A 10,492-nucleotide genomic window follows, 5' to 3' on the forward strand; every position below is an offset into this window, starting at 1 on the left:
CAGTGTGTTTCCTGTCTCCTCTGTGTGTGTGTGTGTGTGTTTTTGTGAAACATGATTGTGCTGCCGTCTTGGAGAGGACTCTAAAACAGATTCTGATCTCAGGAGAACATCCTGCTGAGATAAAAGGTCAAATCAAATATAAAGTAAATGATGGTGGACAGGTGTTGCTGCTGCTGCATGCGTAACATGTGAAAAGTCTAATTTGACCGTCCGTGTGTACGTTCACATCTCGCTGTGAGACAAACAGGAGCTGACTCGACCCAGCTGTCTCCGCCTGAGCACGCCGGAGGTCACCACACAAACTATTTCACACATTAACAAAAACACACTTTCTCATTTGCAGCTTAAAAACACAATTTAGCACGGCACTAAGTGACGACAGCTAACCAATTTCTGCAAGGACATCGTCGTTGTGTTGACCTCGCAATGGCCGGCTTCCCTCTGTCCGTCACATGTGGTTGTTTCTGCCACCGCTCTGCCTCTTCGCTCAGCGCTGATTTGCCCCATTAGTGGAGCATATGTGTGGATTGTGCTGTCGTTCCTAGTCAGTTGATTTGGAGCCAGGGCCTTGTCTCCACAGGGAGCGCCGCCTCCTGCTCCTCCTCCTCCTCCATCCAAAAAGAGGGGTAAAGAACATTTTCTGAAGCTCAGTATTCCAGTGTACTTGAGTATTAGTATTTTAAATATTTTTTTACTTGAACAATTTTTCCACTTCTTTTCTATTCTTTTATATGTTCCTCACTTTCCTTCATCACCTTCTTATTTTCTCACATTTAGTTTTACTCTTTGTCTTCCTTTCCTCCTCCTCCTTTCCTCTGGAGTCTTCTCTGTATTCTCCTCATCTCCTGTTTCTTATTTTTTTCTTTTTGTGACCCCAGCTGTTTAAAACATGGACAGGGATTCTTGATAAAGGGTAACAGATGAGCAAATAATCGTCATACAGTAAGTGCATGTGACAGGAAGAAGTTTCCACACTAAGGCTCAGGAACAGTCCCTTAATATTGTGACAGCTCGATCAGCTGTTAGCGGCTCATTAACTGGACTCAAACTTTCTGCTAACTTTCTGTCCTACCTGTCTTATGCTGCACACATTTTCTAATTTAAACAAAACTTTAAAAGCTTAATTTAATTTCAGAGATGCAGCATCAGTTTATTATTTAGCATTCTTCTCAGTTCTTTGCCTCCATGATCCATGTCCTTCAGTGTTTCCTGCTTTCCTTTCTACTGTTTTTTGTCTCTTTTCTTTTTAAAAAACATATTTTCTGCTTTCTAATTTTCTTCCATATGAATGTCCTTTTGTTCCTTTACTTTGTTTTGACTTTTGTCTTTCTTAACCCACTCCTGGGCTGCGTTCATCCTTGACAAACTGTAGCAAAACATTTATTAAAACATAAAAATGGTGGTGCAATGAACACCCTGTTGTGTTACGCAGGCACACTGGCTTTCAGTGGTCTTTACAGGCATCATGGGAAACACGTTCTCCTCACCAAAGCAAGTTTAAAGTCTAAACAAAGCATATAGAGTACATAAAAGATCTTTTAGACATTTATTTATACAGTATACATGTAACTGCTGATTGGGTAACACATCTGACACACCCAATAAACGAGAAACAATGAACCTCAAAGTCCGTCGCACACCTTTTGGAGGGAACATGATGTTTAACCTGAAAACAGTGGCTAAACAGTCCCCATTGTTTTAAGACTGAATGTGCCCCTGATGTTAATCTTCACTGTAGTTCTGATGTATGCTGATTAGGATGTGTGGTCTTCTGCACCTGATGCACAATATGTATGTATTACTCTTTTATTTTTCGAGACTCTGTGTAGTCTCGAAGGGGGGAAATATGTAGTATCTGAAGTTCCACATGGTATTTGACGTCCTGGGTCTGATGTGATCAGTTAGGGGCCCAGGTCAAGAATTGATTAGGGCCCAGGTCAAGAATTGATTAGCTAGGTTGAAAGGTTGGATTCCATCTAGACTGTCTCTCTGTCACCTGTCTCATTTTGTCTCAAAGGTCACAAAAACAACCAACCTCTATAAGCAGGGTAGTTGGAGCTGTTATTCAGAGGAGTTCATATTGGCTTTGAATTCTCTCTCAGGCAATCCTAGGTGCTTGATTTGATGCTTGACTTCTTGTAATAAACCTTTCTATATACAAGCAAGACGGTGTCAGCGGAGTCTCCTTCATCACCTTCACATCATCGCTATTTAATAAGCAACATCCACTTGTGAAGTCTCAGCCTTTCCCAGGTGCGGGGACTCTAGTTAGATAGGCACTCAGTCCGTCTTTCAAATCCAGAAGGTGCAGCTAATAAATGTAAAAGTTCATTTTGGAAAAAACTGTCTGAATCTAACGAGCAGAACTTGTACATTTCCTGTGAAAACATACGTTTATTTTAAAGAGACATAATGACTGCAACAACAGATCCAGGATATCTAGCACGTCATATGTAGATGTCAAAATCCACTCAACAAGTGGCGATATGTGACGAGTTGGGAGTGAGAATATGTTGTTTCATGTTGCTGCCCTTTTCTTTAACCTGCTGGGTCGTAACAACTTTCCTCCTTTCTGACCTTCTGCCTTTTTTTGCTTTCTTATCACCTTTCTTTCTAATTTTTTCATCCTTCCTCTCCTTCTTCATTCCTTAGTTTTTATCCTTTCTTCCTTCAAATGATCTGAAACCATGACTTTCTTTTTTTTTTCCTTCTCTCTTCGCTCACGTATTTTCTGTCATTCCTCACCTTTATTTCCTGCTCTTTTCATTCTTACCTTCCCCTTATTTTTATTCTCTCCTTTCTTCCACTGATCTGATACAATTAATCCTTCAAAAAATCACAGATATAACTTTTTATATCCGTTACTTTGACTGTGATGAATTTTCCTAGAGTGAAACTGTGGACTCTCAGTTAAGTATTGTGATAATTGCACTTCCTCCATCTCTGCTCCCTCAGCTGACTGACATCTCGACGGTTGAGGTTCGGTGATGATTTTCCAAAAGGTGGACAGTTTTTGCTCTTCACACAGCAAGCGTGTGTGTGTGTGTGTGTGTGTGTGTGTGTGCAATTAGGGAGTGAGAGAGTGAGCGAGTACAGCGTGTCAGTAGACTCCTGACAAAGTTGCCGTTGGCAGCGCAGCTCCTCATCATCTCCACATCGGGATAAAATGAACCCATGAGACCGGTGCCCCCGAGTCCCTCAGTAGACTTAATTTAACAGAGTTAAAATCAATTTCTCTGCGCTCTCCTGGGTCAAATTAACCATCTCCTTCGTATGAAGAAGCACCAACTACTTGACAGCTCATCCAGATCCCGACTGTGTCCGTCTGTCTGTCGGCTGGCAAAGCGCTTTTCATTTCTCGTCCAATCTCCGATTCTAACTTGGAGCGCGAGCCATCCGCATGGCGAGCTTCGATCTGCCAAGAAAGTGACTGGATGGTGACGGCGGCTTGTGCTGCTCTCCATATCTCAGTATGTTTCCCTTTGCACTAATTGCTCTTATTTGTCGAGACACACAGTGAAGATGACACAAGATGAAATGGAGCGCTTCACTTTGGAAACAACACTGATGTAAGATTTGAGTGTTGATTTCGACTGGAGTTAAATGGGGTCACAGCTCTCTGCCACAGCCGAGTTGTTTTCAGAACATTCATGTGTCAGTTTATGTGCAAATATTTTGATAAACTGCAGTGAGATGGATGCTTCTTAACTCCTCTGATACATGTGATGGAACCTGAAAGCAGCGGTCCTCACACTGCTGGCCGGCGCTGATCTGCTCTGAAGAAGATGAGCAACAGTCTCATATGGCTGTATGTTCAGGAGCACACAGGGTCACTGACACTAGAGATACTGCAGAGATACTGCAACTGTGGTTGATGAGCGCCAAGAGAAGCAGCTCTGGGTGTGTTTCCTCCATCAGTCAGAACCAGCAGCAATAAAATCCCTCCAGCTCCACTCAACAACAAACTTTTCGTACATGAACTCTGGACAGTGTCCGAGAAGTCTGTCTGAAGTTTTCCTTTCACACATGTTGCACACAACAGGAGAAAATCCATGTCAGAAGCGTTCCCACCGACTGGACATACTCTGTTTTCTTTGGGCAAGGAATGGCTCCTGGGTAGAGCGTGCAGCCCGGTCTCACTCCAAACTCGTCAGATACCAATGCTTTACAAGTGGACCTCAGCATCAGGCATGGATGCAGAGGCAGGGCGTAAAATTAACACCCGCCAAGCGCCAATGGCGGGGAAAAAATTAGTTTGGCATGTAAAACAAAAACACACACCCGCCAGTGGCTGATAGAAAATTTTGAATTGCATGTGGGTTTTTTATCTGCTTCAACCATTTCTGCCAGCTGTGTCAGACCATTTTGACCCTCGCGGCTTATTGTACGTGTGCCGGGAACACATGACGTCAGCTACCGTAACCCTGGGCATTCTATGGTAACTTCTGAGCAAGATGTGGCAACACATTTCTGCTGTGAAGCCAGCGCCAGAAGAGGAAAAATGAAGATGAACATGTTGGATTTGGACAGGAAGAACAGACAGTTAAACGGAGTACAAATGTCTCACGGCATTTTATTGAAAAATGGAAACTAGACAACGCTGGCCAGCCGCGGTCATGGCTGACCTACGACCCCCACACCAACACGATGAGGTGCAGCCTTTGCCGCAAGCACGCCAAAGAAACACGGAGGACAGCGTTGGATTTTCCTAAAGTTGGATTTTCATACAAAAAACGTAAGGTAATTATTTTTAGTCAAACAAGGCACGATTTTTTTTATTTGGCTGGTGAAAAATATGTTTGGCTGGTAAATATTTGGAGGTCACTAGCCAATGGTAGATGAGGTAAAAAGTTAATTTTACGCCCTGCACAGAGGCATTATTTGCAACGATATGATATGCACCAGGCGGTGGCTGTTTGTAATGCAGCGAGCAAAAACTGTTTAATAAAGAGTGAGAATGACCGCATTGAGGTGGATGGGTCAAACAAACTCTGTTAGTTGATGTTACATAACTTTAGTAAGAACCACACTTATTTTAGGCCAAAGTGGGGGTGGAGTGAAAAGACACTTTACCCCACGTCTTCATGTTAAACTAATCCTGTCCAAACAGGGCTAAAGTAATTATTATCAGGGATTTTAGTCCCGTCAGAACGCATCTTGTCTGTAATCATTAGGGATAATGGGGTCCATGTCATTGGTCCGACAGCCTGTTGTTCCGCTATTTGATTATACTAGGCTATACTGTATTTGTGTACCATAGAGGATCAGCAAACGCAACAAAAGTAGGCTACTGGTCGAGATACAAGTGTCATAGAGAGCAGAGAGTGAAACACCATAACCTCCTGTTATTAACTCTGGGGTCGGGGTTGTGTGGGGAGCTCTCCGCGGTGCTGAACGGCTCCCGGTGGGCGTATTTCTGCCTTGATGGTGTGCCGCGACCGGCTCTGGGTCAGCTGGGAAAGACTTTTTCATTTTAACCCACACCATGATCTTTTCCTGACCCTAACCAAGTGGTTTTTGTGCCTAAACCTAACCAGACCTTAACCACAGGGCATCATGATGATTTCGGAACAACGGGACTTCAGAACAATGGGTTTAATATGGTTGGAACAATGAGATGTCGGACCAATGGGCAGTTACCGGATAATGTCAGTATAAACTTTTACCTTTTACCTAAAAACTTTTACCTTCTGTAAAACGGTCCGGAGAAAATACCTCGGGTAAAATTAATCCCGAGCAAACGCGATCCTCTATCCTGATCATGGGCAATATTTCATATTGGGCTAATAATTAATTATTATTATCCTTCAGCTGATGCTTACAGGAAGCAACGTAGCACGCACATGCCGACAGGGAGGTGACGCCAGGGCGCAAACTGAGTTAGCACTCCCATCTTTGGTAGAATTACAGAGATTTCTTGTCCCGTGCGAATCGAACATTTATATTACAGACATCCTGTGGTGAACTGACGTTAGTCCACATCCCTATGTAAAACTAATCCCATCCGAATACTACTTTTGTCTGCCTTATATACGTCTTGTATATGAAATGTCTGTGTTGTCGCTGCATTCTTAAAACACATCTGATGTCTGCATCCAGACGCTGTCACGTGTGCAGACTGATTTTAGTGTAGCATGTGCAACATACAGCCCGATGTCACACTATAGACTAATGAACAGACAGATTGAACAGAGGAGCAGCTCTGTGTCTCTCTGAGTGTTGATGGAGAACTTGCAATCCTATATCGAAGTAAAGGGTGTCTAAATCTATATCTTGCTTCAAAGTATACCTCCGAGTCCTACTTTTATGGATGAAGGATCAAGTTTTTCAGGGATGAGCTGAAGAGGTACAGATAGACTGCACTGTTTTCTGTATGTTTCCATCCATGTGGATCCAACCTCACTGTTATGAGTTATATACACTGGTAGCAACATCAAACTAAACCATATACTATGGAAAGTGGGATATAATATAATAAGTATGCTTTCTTTAGTGTGTAATCACCTGAAAATAAGAATTGTTGTGTTTTCGTTACCTTAGAATGAGACGTTTACACGTTCTCATGTTGGCCACTGTAGTTAGCAGCCCCTCCCTGATGAGAGTGTCAAATAAACACTGATTTTTTTAACGATAAGCTGCTTTATTCAGTGTTTTAACCAGTTTAAATCACCTGGCTTTGGAGAGGAAGAAACCTCTGCGGATAATTCGGCTCCCAGTAAAAACCTCTTGATCAATGAGCACTGAAGGAACTCTAACCAGGGAAGATTTAGCTGGTTGCAATCTGCAATCCTCACCAATAAAAGCCACTAAATCCCCCTAAATCTCACACCCTGGACCTTTAACAGTGTTCAAATGTAAACTGAGCTCACATTAGTTATCAAAAACAAATAGCATATGTGTTTGGAAGGGAAGGAGGTACCTTAGATAAGGAAAGTACCTTTAGTGGTCATTGGGTTAATTTCCCCGCTGACAGTAAAGGTCGGTGCCCTGCAGCATTTCAGCAGGAAGCATCCTGGACTGTCCCAAACAGCTGCTTCTTCAGAGGCTGTTGAATGAACTCCCTATAATAATATTGATAATAGCAATAATCTAAAACTCACTGTATCATAAATGTAAAATATGAATCCCTAGAATAATGAGTAACACAGAGTAATGTAGAGAAAGGAAAGTGTGTCAGACTTCAAAGTACCTGAACCTGTAACTGGACTCCACCACAGAAGTGTAGTGAAAGTACTTCACTGTGTCCCCTGAGCTCCCAGCAGCCTCGGAGCTTTGTGTGTCGGCTGCTCCGCAGCGATGCGAGATAACTCGCCGTGTCACAGGATGCCTTTTAATAATGGCCCAGATGATAAATTGCTTTAATCAGAGGAGCGGGCTTTTCCTGTAACTTATGATACAGGAAGCTTGTGAAGAGAATTGTTACGCCAAGCCTCATTGAGCATCTTAATGTGAATCTTTACGTGTCCACAATTAGATTAAGGCTGTGACATGGCGGCTGGCCGGCTGGCGGCAGATCAGGCTCTCTGTCAGCCTCCTCCTCCTCCTCTTCTTCTTCTTCTTCAGAGCGATGGATGGAGCAGAGGAGTGTGAGTGTGTGGGGGGGGCAGGAGTCAGTGAACGGATCAATGGAAGTCATTATATGGTGCTTACCGTGTGGCCAGGTCGGGCTGTGATGGATGTGTTGTGGCAGGTAATGGTCCTCTGCAGCCTCTGCCTGAGCAAACGCACATGATGAACTCAGATGTGTTCGCTTGTCAACAACTCGTCCCAACTTCATCTGGTTCAGCAGCCGCCAGCGGAGCCTGAAGGCCGCCGTGTGGACAACACACACGGCACAGCGCCTGTGGTCACAATGACTCGAGTGTGACCAAAATGACTCGATGCTTCAGGGTGAGTTTGGGCACTGAGATGAAAAATGATTCTTTGGGGGTCAGGTAAAAGAAATCCAGGTGATTCTGGCGGTTGAGTTTTGGGTCGGACGTGGAAATTGATTATTTCCAATTTCAAACCTTACGTGTTCAGCTCCACTACAGCTACAATCATGTCTGTATGTTTTTGTGTTCCTTCATACTTTTATCCTATCAAACATTTATGTGAGATTTTGTTGTAATTACTGTATGAATTTTTTTTTCTTTTGTCCAAAAACATGTTTTGTGAGGTCACAGTGACCTTTGACCTTTGACCACCAAATTCTAATAAGTTCATTGAGTCCAACTGAATGCCAAAGTTGAGGAAATTCCCTCATGGCGTTCTTGAGATATCATGTTCGTGAGAATGAGACAACACAAGGTCACAGTGGCCTTGACCTTTGACCACCAAATTCTAATCAGTTCATCGTTGAGTCCCAGCGGACATTTTTGAAATGCAGGAAAACCCTTAAAAAGTGCTTTCCTATTTTCAGTAGACCAGACCTGTGAACAGGGCCCTGCGGCAGAAGAGTATTTTCAGCACATTCTGAACTTGTCAAATACTGCCGCTTTGTCCGTGATCTTGGCCGTTAGATATCAATGCACAAAGGCACCTTTCACAGCGGTATAATATGCACCAGGTGGCGGCAGGTGTTGATGCAGTGCCCGCCAATCGAAGTTAGTCAAATACCAGTGCTGCAGTTTGTAACACTGCCAGTAAAACTGTAATATGAGGAGCTGGAAATTCGCTATAGGGCTGGTGGGAGGGGAGGTGGATGGGTCCAACAACCCCTATCCCGGAACTTCAACAACAGACGCGGGAGGGTATCAAGCGCATATGTAGACGTGAAAATCCACTAACCATGCGGTGACATTTTTTTTTTTTTTTTGATATTTTTATGAGCATTTTTTGCCTTTAATTGACAGGATAGTGAAGTGTGAAAGGGGGAGAGAGAGAGAGAGAGAGAGAGAGAGAGAGAGAGAGAGAGAGAGAGAGAGAGAGAGAGAGAGAGAGAGAGAGAGAGGGAGAGACATGCAGCAAAGGGCCACAGGCTGGAGTCGAACCCGGGCCGCTGCGGCAACAGCCTTGTACATGGGGCGCCTGCTCTACCACTAAGCCACCGACGCCCCACCATGTGGTGACATCTGACAAGTTGCAATGAACACGGGGTGATATTTTTGTGGTGAGTCACGTTCAAGGTCACAAACGTACCTGAAAATAGGTTAATAAACAGTAGAAAGCAACATGGAGGCCAGTGAAAATGTAACGTTGGTTAATTCTCTTACTTATTCAGTCTCAAACTCTTGGCAGACTAGATTTTGGAATGATGGATGGTATTTTGTGGCCACTCTTCATTGCATCGCACCAGCAATGGGGCTAAAAGTAGCACCTCCACCCATGTGTCGTATATCTAACGGACCAAATCATTACATGGCACTACTGCAGAGTCACTTTCGGTCACTAACTGACCGAAAGAACGAGATCGCGAGTACAAGCGGCCGAAATGAGTTTCCTCCGCAGGGTGGATGCCTCCCTTGGGAGGTATTTCGGGCATGTCCAACTGGGAGGAGACCTCGGGGCCGTCCCAGGACACGCTGGAGGGATTACATCGCCCGGCTGGCCTGGGAACACCTCAGGGTTCCCTCGGAAGAGCTGATGGAAGTGGCTGGGAAGAGGACTGTCTGGGCTTCTTTGCTGAGGCTGCTGCCCCTGCAACCCGGACCCAGATAAGCTGAGGACGACGAGTACAAGTACGAGTACTGCAGAGTCATTTGTCCCAGGAATGAATGCTAATTCATAGGCGGTGCTAGCGCAGGATATATGGGGAAGCTACGGGACAGGAAAAACAAAATAAAACAAAAAAAAAACCTTCAACCACAGGCAGATACATAGGCCTATAGTATTACTGATGTTCATCAAACTGAGATGTCGTGGCAGAATAATTCCATTAATTCTCTACTCATTTTGCTGTTGTAGCCCAGAAGTAATTATTAATTAGTAATCAATTAATTTTCTTACCTTAATGAAGCAACAGTCACCGCGGGGCCTTTGTGTCGTATTTGTCAACAATTTCCTCAGGCTTAATCCTCTTTGTTATGTCACTCTCGATGTAGAGAAGCGAAAGAGATGACAGTCTCTGCTGGGCCACAGTTGTCCTCATCCAGTTGCGGACCCAGCGCATCGCTGAGAATGCACGCTCACACGTTGCCGTCCCAACAGGAAGAGACAGTGCCAATTTAAGCACTTTTGTGAAGTTTGGGTAAAATCCAGTCAAGGCAACTCGTTTTCACCATGACCATTTCGGCATGGGCAAGATCAGCATTGATGGAGAGGGTTGAAGAATATTTATTTATATGTGGCTGGTGTATGGACCGAGGCCGGTGTCGGGAGGGAGGTGGCCAGTGTGTAGACCAAGGCAGGTGTCTGGAAGGAGGCGGCTGGTGTCTAGACCGAGGCAGGTGTCCGGAGCGAGGCAGCTGGTGTCTGGACCGTGGCCGGTGTCGGAGCTTGGAAGGCGCCGGGAAGTGGTAGGAGCCTGGTCGGCTAAAGTGCTACTGCAGCTCTCAACGTCCAGCACGGGACC

Source organism: Epinephelus lanceolatus, chromosome 7 (genome assembly GCF_041903045.1).
Source record: "Epinephelus lanceolatus isolate andai-2023 chromosome 7, ASM4190304v1, whole genome shotgun sequence".
In the NCBI taxonomy this organism is placed as follows: Eukaryota; Metazoa; Chordata; class Actinopteri; order Perciformes; family Serranidae; genus Epinephelus; species Epinephelus lanceolatus.